This window comes from Alosa sapidissima, chromosome 7, assembly GCF_018492685.1.
Source record: "Alosa sapidissima isolate fAloSap1 chromosome 7, fAloSap1.pri, whole genome shotgun sequence".
Taxonomy (NCBI): Eukaryota; Metazoa; Chordata; class Actinopteri; order Clupeiformes; family Clupeidae; genus Alosa; species Alosa sapidissima.
The window spans coordinates 8,085,874-8,095,261 of NC_055963.1; the positions used below are offsets into that span (position 1 = coordinate 8,085,874).

The 9,388-nt window shown below is 40.0% G+C and overlaps 1 long non-coding RNA gene across 1 annotated transcript; it reads right to left on the bottom strand.

Annotated features, from left to right (window-relative positions):
• Window positions 1–2,637: 2,637 nt before the first annotated feature.
• On the bottom strand, window positions 2,638–4,294 carry LOC121713531. The gene is made up of 2 exons (XR_006032845.1): window positions 3,954–4,294; window positions 2,638–3,057 (listed from the first exon to the last, which is right to left on the bottom strand). It is a non-coding gene; the product is annotated as an uncharacterized LOC121713531 (long non-coding RNA).
• Window positions 4,295–9,388: the final 5,094 nt, after the last annotated feature.

Below are 9,388 nucleotides of genomic sequence, written 5' to 3' on the forward strand. Positions count from 1 at the left end.
TTGTCCAAGAGCACCCGATACCATGGATGTAGCCTAGAGCTATCTGATCAGTATATATTATATTTTTGATCAGTAAGATGTAGGTACACACATTTTAGCCATACATTTTTCATGTCATTGTTGGATGTGGCAAGTGTGATTCCATGTATATAATCTACAGGACTTTTCCATATGGGTATTCTTATCAAGACTTTTTACGTGCTTTCCCCATGGGTAAACTAATTCAAGGCTTCTGCCAAACCAACTGGAAAGGTGGAAAGACTAAAAAGGCAGATGCCCAACAATTTGCCTTGCCCCCAAAGACCACAGCAGCATTTGAGGAAATATTGAAGTTGTCTGGTGATTCTGATATTGAAGTTATCTATCGATCTATCTATCTATCTAGCTATCTATAAGATAGTAGCTCCTGGACCACACATTCTTCATGTCACTGAAGACAAGCTACAACATGACTGATGACATCCCATCCAGAATACTAACATTTATACACTTTGTGGCCTTTTTGAGCAGGTGCACAGTGCTGTTGCCAGTGTTGGAGGAGCAGGTGCACAGTGCTGTGGAGATAATGGTCTTTGAAGGTGAAGAGGTCGCTGGAGAGCCAGCAACAGTGAATGAAAAAGAAAGTGCTGATAAGAATGTTTTTCCTTTTTGTTTTACTCATGTGTTTTGAAAACAATTGCACATTGTCCCAAAAGAACTCACTAATTTGTCCAATTCTAACAACAGCTGTGGGACATTCGTGAGACTTTTTAAAACTCACTTTTTTTTTTTTAGTGTTTTACGCACACTACTGTACAGAGCTGTTTAACTACACACATTTCATTTCTGTTTTGTATTGTGCATGTCACATAAAGTAATCTGAATCTGTTATTGTTACATATTATTCTAATGTTGTTAGTCACTTTGGATAAAACATCTGTGAAATACCATAAATGTGAATGTGGCCATAAATATATGTAACTCAACACACAGTTATTGTATATACCGCATAGAAATAACCATGTAGAAATATGCAAATTCTAAATTATATAAGTTAACACATATGAATCCACACATATGAATATGGACATTAATGTGCCTCTTTAGAACTAACAGGCGTGTGAATGCTTTCCCACACTCTGCATTCATGCTTCCGGTTCCTTGAATGCACCACCCCATGCAGTGTTGTAATGTAACGGAGTACAAATACTTCGTTACTGTACTTACGTAGAAATTTCACGTATCTGTATCTGTACTTCGCTATTTAAATTTATGTCAACTTTCACTTTTACTCCACTACATTTCCTAGATAAAATGTATACTTTACTCACTTATACTCAATTTACTCTTCGTTACTTGTTACTAAAACAAAAACTTAGAAGAAATGTGTGTGACTGCAAAAAGGGAAGTTTTGCGAATCACTGCTCCTAGATTTCATTACACACGCTGCGCGCTCTATTTCAGCGCTTGTTTGTTGCTAAAGGAGAAGGACGCACAACTGAAACCGCCATGGAAGCACTAGCACCTAGGCTACTGGAGGAGCTCCCGTGATCATAGACGACCACCCCGACGATAGTGGTGAACTCGGTGAACAGGGTAGTGGTGAAGAGAACGTCATACACCCGTGGCCGTATTTGCAAGAAAGGTTTCTGTACATTGGCAGCTTCTGTGAAGCTAAACACTCAGCTACCTGCCTCAGCGGCCTAAAAAGGCTATGCATTGCAGGACTTATTCAGTCCAAGAAGAGTAAGACTGAATCAGGCCCAGATTAGGTAATCGGGAGAATCGGGAGAATTCCCGGTGTGCCGCTTCACTTTTGGGCCGGTCAAGGAAAAAAATATTGACATTTGTCACGTTAGTCTATCTTTTCTTAAAGTAGCCTACATTTCAAAGGCTGTCTTTCTTTCTTTCTTTCTGTTTTTGTTAACTTGTGGAATAGTGGAATATTTTTGTTAACTTCTCAGTTGAAGTGAATTATTATTATTACACATTTGTTGAACCATGGTACTAGCCTAATAAAAACTACAGGATAGTAAGAGCTGAAATGTTGCTTAATTTATCCAATTTCCACCACTATGTAAAACGTTGGCCAGTCTTGGGCCTGAAACTCCCAGGCACTGAATTCTGGCAACTTTGAAAACAAGCTTCTTTTGAAGATGAACACCTTTTCAGTTTCAACGGTTTTCAGTTTTAATGACTGGCATATTTGTATCTGTTGGACATAGGTGGCCTGTGTGTGTGTGTGTGTGTGTGTGTGTGTGAGAGAGTTATGTATTTTTCATTTTAGGAGTAATCAGAACAGGTAAAAACAGCAGGCTCAATGTACAAGCTTCGATGATATATTAGACATGACAACCGGGGGAATATCTTCCCACACCTTACACATTCATGAGGCTTCTCTCGTCGTTGAGTCGGCGGTTTGATTTTTCTGTGTTGGTTGAGAACCTTTAACTGTTTAAACGTTTTCCCACAGTCAGAGCATTCCAAGGGCCTGTTTTGATTTGATCTCCCAAGCTGTTGCCTGATGTAACCAAAGATAGAGAAGGGAATGCTTCACTGGGTCAATTATCCAAGTAGTAAAAAAGGGTGCTCATCAAAAAAACTTGGGCGTCCAAACTGCCATGAAAAGATGAAAACAACTTTTGAGGCACTCCTTACTAAAGTTAAAAAGCCTTTATTAAACTCTGGCTACAAGCCTACGCGTTTCGACACAATGTCTTCATCAGGGCATGCCAAACAATTGCAGGTGAAAGGTATTAATCAGGTAGGTAGGTAGAGCTAGGTCACATGACACAAAAAACCCCACCCCCCCAGCCCACACAAGATAAATATCAACAAACATTTATCAAAGTGTCTCCCCAAACCAAAACAAATAACAATTAAAAGCAGTTTTTTTCTTTTTCTCAATCCGCCATTTTTTTACATCACACAGTCCAATGCTTCAGTTCATACAGAGCAAACTACGAGATTACAAAAATGGAGAAAAGTCCACATCCTCATTGAGGCCTGGAAATGTTGTGGCATTCAATTTATTCTGTTGCCTGATGTTTTGGGTCTGGCTATTATTCTGGGATGTGTCTGAAACACAAAAATACATATTATAAAATATTAACTGGATCAAATCTGCACATTGTCTGTATAATCAGTACATAATCTTTGATGTGCCCAAAAGCTATCAACATAGATAGATGACTTTTCACGGCCTACAAGCACACATTTGCTTACTGTTCGCCACAGGTTGGGGCCAATTATGAAAAGTGACAAGATTGGATAAAATGTGTTTTCTCCTGAACCATTATATCTATGATGGGAGCGATCAAATTATGTGAGTTGATGTACGCTCCAGGGGTGTCACTAGACCCCCCCACCCCATGCACTCCATGAAATGATATTGAAGTGCTTACCTGTGTTCAATTATTTAATTAGATAAATTCTGTGTAGAACAGGCCTACTCTAGACTCTCATATTATTTGTACTAACATAACAACCTACATGCACAAAGTGCACGGATGGGCTATGCACTGAGTGTTTGAGCGTGATGCTTGTGTCTCTGCTTAAATTTTGCGTTGCTCCTTTCATTTCTGTTGCTTTGACTTTGCAGATTTGATTTGATTCCTTTTATTTTCCCGTTATTATCTAAATACAATTTTGCTGCTAAATACGGGGACTTGTTGAACCTGAACATGAGATTGTCCTGGAGCACAGTAGTTTAGTACTGGGGCACATACCCCGGTAAAGGGGGTCTAGCGTCCTGGGTAGAACAAAATTAAATTCCACAACTTTCCCAAAACTTTCAATGAATTTACTCAATTCCATGATTTCTCCAGGCCTGGAAAATAGGATTTTACAATTCCATGACTTTTCCAGGTTTTCCATGACCGTGAGAACCCTGCACATGTGACCGTGCTACAGCGTGAGCGTGGTACCTCTATATATTTTAGACTAAAACTGTTTACTTCTGAAAGAGATCTTACCTCTATGAGGAGATTCAACATGGCCATGTTCTTGGTCAGCATCAGTGTATTTCAGCAACCCCCCATCTGACTGCTGGATGTTGTCTTCATCTTTAATCTTACTCTCTGAAGCAGCCTGCTCTCCTCCTCCACTGCAGTTGGACTACTGGTTCTTGGTGAAGCACTCTGGGAGTTGAAGTTCATTCTGGTCTGTGAAGCCCTCTTCATGTTCACTATTACAACCAGACTCTTCCGTTACTTGGACATGTCCGCTCAGAATCACCAAACTACTCCCTTTTGACTATTCTTTCACATCAGCCACTGATCCCCGTCAATGGAATTGGAGGTGAGGGCTTCTAAGAGTTGAAGTTCACTGAAAGAATTATATAGAATTAACTAGGCCTGCAAATGATAACATTTGGCAGATGGTACATAAAATATAAAAAGGTCTGATTTGACAACCATTTGCATTCTGAATGAGGCAGTGTACACTGTACAAAACTAAAACTGAGGACCAATCAAAAACCTTTCTGTAGGTGCACTCCCCTGAGTATCTGTACCAAAGGAATGGTGGCAGTAGACTACTAAAGAAGGCTTTATTGTATGAATAAATTAATACGAATTAACTGGTCCTGAAAATGATTCTCATCGGAGTATAGCTATATTTTATCCGTACAACTAGTACAGTTAGCATTACTTACTCATCACCGACTCGTTCAACTACTGCTACTTGAGAGAGAGTTGAAATGTGGGGAATAGCCCTAATTATTATGACCCCTTGATTCAATTTCAAACCTTTATCTCAAATCTGCAGCTACACTAGCCTACACATTTTTATTGGTGTGGTATAGGGCCGTTTTACAACCCCAAACGTGCATTAGTTTCTGTGAACCGAACACTGTGTCGTCCATTATCCCTTACATGGGTGCTCTACAACTTGTTTATTTTTGTGGATCCTTCATGTAGATAGCGCTCCCTAAATTTAGAATGTGCAGCCTATTCAATAGACATATGGACCCAAAAACGCATTGCCTACATGCAGCCAATAAGGTTCTGTTAAAGATTTCTGATGCTGATAAGTCTTTGGTAAGACAAATCACATTGAAAAATATAGCTTCAAGCAGCAATGAGGGGTCCAAGCAGTTGAGCAGGAGTTGTCATGGCAACTCAATGTTGTTACATTACACACAGAGACAGTTTCTATCCACAAGTCATCAGGATGCTGAACTGTCATGTTCTTCCTCATACCTAATCTCATCAACCTCACACTTCATCAGGGTTTTTCTTTTTCTCTCTCTACAGGGTATATACACCTCAGTCCAGCAGATGGTGGTAATGCACTCTGTTTGCAAACTGCCACAAAAAAAAAAAAAACTCACTGAAGAGTTCTGTGAGATAAGAAAGAGAGGCCCATGCCATGCCATACTCATTAAAACAAAAATATTCAATATTACATTATTTTAGCTCTAAAGGGAACCTTTTTGAAATAGTGAGAGCTCTCAGGAACACACGAGACCCACAATTATCATCTTTTAATTAATATCACTGGGTCTTGGAGAAGTTTAATACTCAAGTAGGCTAAAGTATGTAAGAAAGTGATTCTATCGACAGAAAATGACATTAGATAGTGATATAATATGGTATAATACCCAAAACTCGATTAATTAACAAAACACAAGTTAAAAAGGTAGAAACACAACGCAGCATTACTGCTTGGCTTCCAGCAAGAGAAGGTAGAAACGGGTGCATTCACAACTGCTTGGTCCCCAGTAAAAAGGTGATGAAAATCACAATAGGTAGAAAAACAATTATTGCCTAAGCAGTAATCTGCTTTGGCCCCCACTAAAGGTTTTGAGGGGTGGCCAAACTACGGCCCGCGGGCCAGATCCTGCCCGCCACACACTTTAATCCATAGGCATCAAATTAACAGTACAGTGCATTTGTATGCACTGTAATAATAGTTTTATATAGCGCCTTTTAGGTGCCCAATGTTGCCAAAGGAAGGGTAGTGGATGGGGGCTAGAGGCCAAAGGCCTCAGGGAGTGTGCTTTAAGGTGCTTTTTGAACATGTCCAGAGAGGAGGCACTACGGATGTTGGGTCGTGTTATATCATGCATTTTCAAACACAATAGTTTATACCATGCATGATATAATTAACACTATAATATACTATACACACATTTAGTGCATTGGACATATCAGACAATGGAGAATAAGGACCATTCAAACTGTTTTACAGTCTTCTAGTGCATTCATAATTATATTTCAACTAAAAACTGTGACAACTACTGTAGCAGTATTCTGGTTAGTGCCACATAATTATCCGTGCAGTGTTTGTTAGATGGTGCTGACCCACACACCATAACGAAATCAAAAGTCAAAGTAGCAAGTTGTAAAAATATATGGAGCTGTTTGCATGTGATTTCAGAATGAAACTCCCTCTGCACTTTGATCCTAATCATTTCAGCAGTAAGTCAGAGCAAAACAATGAACAACTAGATGTACTGCAGAGCGGTACAAAATATGACCGCCGCCCAGTCCAGCACATTTTTTCCATAAAAAGAAATCACGCTGAAAGGCCTATATGATTCTAACTGTCTCACTAAATTGCATTATCCACACTCAATTCTCACTGGTATCTGCTAGACAACAAGTACCAAAACATGATTAGTTCATAGATTTCACATGGAAAATTCATTTTATACAACCCCACCTCCATCTTGCCTGTTCATAATTCTGAGAAATTCTTGATTGTTTGTGTTATGTTTATGTTATGTGTGTGGGTGTGTGGGTGTGTGAGTGTGTGTGTGTGTGTGTGTGTGTGCGTGCTTGTGTGTGTGCCTGCGTATGTGCCTGTGCATGCAAGCGTACATATGTCTACTGTGTGAGTATGTGTCATACGTATGATTACTGTGAATGTATGTGTGTGTGTGTGTGTATCTGTTTGTGCACATGTGTGCACATGAAATGGGTTAACAATACCCCTGGAGGCAAACATACGGAAAAAAATGGTCATCCTAGGCCCTACAGTTCTCAAGATATTCACAGAGAACTGTGTCTGCCCTACCCTCCTTTCGGGGGGTCCAGTTCAGTGTGGGGGCTACAGATCAAAACGAAAAATGACGGTTCCATGCTATCTATGTGGGGGTACATGCCCACCAAGTTTTGTGTACCCCGGTCTTTCAGTGTCCCGGGAATCCTTGTTGGTGTACGTCACTAAATGTACACATAAATTATTTTATTGTAAGGCCCCCCATGAACGAAAGTACACAAAACTTGGCATGCATTCGAAGGGTGTCATAATGATCCTACACTTTTAATTTCGTGCAGTTTTGACCTTGTCAGCCAGAGATATTGTGATGAAAACACCTAATTATTTGCTTTTTAATTTTTAACTAGGTGGCGCTATACATGAAATAAGTGGTAATGGGATGGGTTGACATGCCCCCTTAAGACCAACATACATAAAAAAGGTGGACCTCCTAGGCCCTACGGTTCTCGAGATATTCAAAGAAAACTGTCTCCGGCCACCTACAGGCCAGTTGGGGTATAGTAACATAAATTAATTTATTGTATGGCCCCCCATGAACGGAATTCCACAAAACTTGGCGTGCATACAGAGGGTGTCATAATGATCCTACACTTCCAATTCCGTGCAGTTTTGACTATGTTAGGTCACAGATACCTTCAATTACAACACCTCATTTTTACTTTTTTGTGTTTAACTAGGTGGCGCTATACATGAAATGAGTGGTTATGGAATGGGTTGACATGGCCCCTTGAGATCAACATACAAAAAAAAAATGGTCTTCCTAAACCCTACGGTTTTCGAGATATTCACAGAAAACTGTGTCTGCCCTACCCTCCTTTCGGGGGGTCCAGTCCAGCGGGGGGGCTACAGATCAAAACGAAAAACGATGGTTCCATGCTATCCATGTGGGGTTACATGCCCACCAAGTTTCGTGTACCCCGGTCTTTCAGTGTCCCGGAAACACTGACGGAAATTTGGGCATGCGAAAAAGAAAAAAAAAAAAATTCTGACTAAACCTATATGACCGCCGCTTCGCTGCGCGGCGGTCATAATGAACAGAGCAAAACAAGGAAACAACGAACGAGAAAAGGTTTGAACTATTTACTTTCTGTGTAATGAATCTAGGATATATGAAAGTTATTTTTAAAAATAAATTACCAGGAAAAAAATAATAATATAATAATTTTTGGATATGCACCTGTAAGGAACATGACTGAATGATGCACACGCTTGAACCAGCCTTAAAGGAGATCTTTGGCCAATTTGAACACGGAGCGCAGTCGATCATGTTCATGGAATACTGTCGGAAAAAACGTGAAGAAAATCAGTGCTGTCGTGAGTTAGCCGGCTAGTGGCTAAAGCAGCCAAAGTGCCTACAAGCTGTGCTATGAGGGCATGATATGAGGGCAGATCAAATCCCAAATTTGCCAAAGGTTGATATGGATATTCCCAGGCTCCATCCCTGACACAAGGAGTAATTCTCCTCCCAAAAATTATTAACAGGGCATTGACTGGTATCCTGAAAACCATGGCATTATCTTTAAATGGTGTTTTATGAGAAAAAAGAAAAAAGGCTTCGCTGCGCGGCGGTCATAATGACCTAAATTTAAGTGTATCAAAATAAACTACAAAATACAGTGGCCACGCAGTGGCGTTATTAGGCCTGGACATTCGGGGCTATAGCCCCAGATGTTTTTGGAATAGCCCCGGATCTATCACTGCCTGGATTCATTTCTTTACAAATTACGGGAAACACAAACATAAGACTAATAACATGTTCCCTGGACCTCTTTCTGTCATTCATGTCAATCGTTAAAAAAGTGTCCACAGAATTGTGAGTCTGTCAGAACAACACTTGGACCAGGCAGAGCTCCTTATATAATATACAGTTGTAATATTATTGAATATAGTTGCAATGTTGTTGCAATTTGCTTGTTCAACGTCGGTAACCTTTGTTCCTTTCCTTCTGTAACGTTACACTTCACTGTACTACTTATAAAATATATATAATAAATAATAGTATTATAGTATAAAGTCTGCTTTATTGTCAATTTCTTCACGTCAAGACATACAAAGAGATCGAAATTACGTTTCCCACTATCCCACGGTGGTGACAAGACATATTTTACCAAATAGGTCCACAGACAAACATAACATTCAAGTAAACAATATAAAAAGTAAAAATAAGCAGAGGTGGAAAACGTACGAAAATATTGTACTCAAGTAAAAGTACCAATACTTTTACAAGTTAAAATACCGATCTGAAAATGTACTCAAGTGTCATGAGCATTCTCTCTCCCGGGCAACAACCTTAATTGATTCAACTCTCTGCCACTCTGCTCACTCTCTCTCTACTCTGCCTAACGAGCTCCACCTGGCTCCGCCCTGCTCTGCTCTTGTTACCTGGCCAGCTGCGCTGCATTTC